Raw genomic sequence first — 2654 nt, 5'->3', positions numbered from 1 at the left:
TATTCCTCAAAGAAAATAATTTTAGAGCTATACCTATGATTTTGTTTCTATATTTCATTTTTCTGTTGCCTTCAAAAAATGTATTAGGCTCTGTATGTAATACATAAGAAGTATGTTCAGTGGCGTATTGGTATGTATATGTGTGGCATCTTGATTATTTTTACTTCTCCCTCCTGCCCTCTGCCCCATCCCCAGGTCCAGCTGAGCCTGAGCAAAGCTATGAAAGAGTAAATTTGCTGTTGTTGATTTCCTCTCAGGTTTTTCTCTGATGCTAGGGCACACTCGTGGAGCTGCTCTTCTGAGTAATGAGAATGGCTTTGCATTGAGCCATTCGCACTCTAGTGACCAATGTCTTCTGCGGTCATCATCCTGCCTTGAAAGCTTTTGGGCCAACGTCAGTTGCTCGGTTTTGCCTCAGAACAAATAACATCAGCTGTCAGGTAGACTGCAGCCAGATGGTTCCAGCTAAAACAAAAGTGGGGTTTCCTGTCCCCAGCCATCCTTTGTAATCCACCCAACACATCACAGGGACACCTGGGCTCTAAGAATTCTGTGGGAGTTGTTTTTACCTAATCCTATTCCTTTCTTTACAGGCAGGAATAAAGAGGATACAGCTGAGAGGAAAAGCTCCAGGTGATATGTATTTTAAGAAGTAAGTCTAGAAATTATGAACTCCATACAAGTAAAGAACTCTATATTTTAAATATTCTCTATGTAAATGCATAACCTGGCTATGGATTATCCTATCAAACATGATGGTGTATTCAATATTAAGTTAAAATCAACCTTCATTTCCACTGACTCCTCTCCCTTGCCTTTAAAAATTTCACAATTCTTTCATTCAGTTGTTTAATTTTTACATTTTCAGACCACTAGCCATTTGAGGGCTCTTAAATTTCTGAACTCTTTGCTTATGCAATATTTAGCCAGCTAAAGAATTTGGTGAACAAATTCTGCATTAGCCTCAGGTCAGGAATTCCCAAGGAACAATGAAAACACTGGCAACAATTAACTTCTCATTTCTGTCAGAAGATTTAATTATAATTTCTATAAGCATAATATTGGTGTCCTGTGTCAATTTTTATGTTTCCTGAGTACACGTATTTAGTTCACTCTCCATATCAAAGATGAAATATCCTGCTATGGGATTACAGAGTATGTTTTATTTTTCCCTGAGTACATTTTTCTCTGTATATACTTAATGTTGTTTGTAGAAAGACCTGTTTCTATTTTAATGTGTAAAATGAGGGACAAATTGATAACATTCAAAGCATACTGTGTCATGATAGCTATAATAACATAAAATGCCATACTAATCTAATCTACAGATTGTCTAGCATAACGTTCAGTTCTTAACAAATTCTTAATGTATTGAAAGGTATGCATCTTACTTGACCTTGTAACTTTACTTTTTAAGTTTATTTTACTGGTAATATTATAACTCCAATTCTCCTTGATTAAAAATTTCTCCTTTTATATCTTTAATTCCTGCATTTGCCAATGTTTGCTGATGAGTAGCACGTTTAAATTAGTAATGGAAAATCCTTTTTAACACTTTAAAAAAAATTGAAACAATCTCAAATTTACAGAAATCAAGACGTATAGTAGGATACCTTCTCCTTTTTGCTCTGTATTGTTTGAAAGTTCTACAAGCCCTACTCAAGTAGTTTGATATGTGTTTCCAACAGGCAGGGATATTCTCCAACGATGTCAGAGAATTAACACTGCTACTTCACGGCCGTGAAATCCTCAGACACCACTCATTTTCCAGTTGTCCTGACGTTCTTCATACCAAAAGGGTAAAGCTGGGGGCAAATTATATACCTAGCTGTATCTCTTAATATCTTCTACTTCCAAATAATTTCTCAGACTTTCTTATTTTATAATTTTGTTACTTTTTTTTTTTTTTTTTTTTTTTCTTTTTGGGCTGTCCCACAATTTGGATGTAGTTTCTTTCTTCCTCTTTTAGGTTGGAGTTTGGCATATTAGGCAGGAATATGTCAGAATTTACATTCTTTAATTGCATCCAATGAGGTGGCATACATTTAAAAATATTTCCTATTAATATACTTTTATCTGCAAGGCTGCTCCGCTATAAAGTTTTTCCTTTTTCCCTATGTGACTAATAAATATTTTATATGAAGATAGCTTGAAACTATGAAAATATCCTGCTCGTCACAAAGCTTTCCATTTATTTTATTATAGCCCTATATATTCCTAGTTTTCTATTTTTCACCGTGAATTATGACCCCATTGCTCATTTTATTCCAATGCCCAAGTCATCTCTAACTTACTAATGGCTTTTGGAAACTTCAGGCTTGTTTCCTGATCTTTCTAAAAAGTCCTGTTAATTCCTTGTGTATTGTTTTGCATTTTTTACCACAATGACATATTTGTTCCTAAAATTCTGGCAACAACATGCTCCATGCTGTGTTCCCAGCCCCAAATGTAATCAGGCATTTGTACAAGGCTCCTTTTGCTGGAGCATGTTTGTTCAAAGTGCAGCTCTGAGGTTTAACATGCCTCTTTCTAATAGGTGTTGCTGTTTCAGGCCACGTGAGTGGCTAAAGCTGTGTTCAATTTTTTATTTTTATCTACCTGTGTGCCTGTTGAAAATAAGATATTTCAACCATATAATAAATTGATATATTTAT

This window comes from Chinchilla lanigera, unplaced genomic scaffold (genome assembly GCF_000276665.1).
Source record: "Chinchilla lanigera isolate Chin_1 unplaced genomic scaffold, ChiLan1.0 scaffold00087, whole genome shotgun sequence".
In the NCBI taxonomy this organism is placed as follows: domain Eukaryota; kingdom Metazoa; phylum Chordata; class Mammalia; order Rodentia; family Chinchillidae; genus Chinchilla; species Chinchilla lanigera.
Note: the sequence above shows the minus strand (reverse complement) of the source record.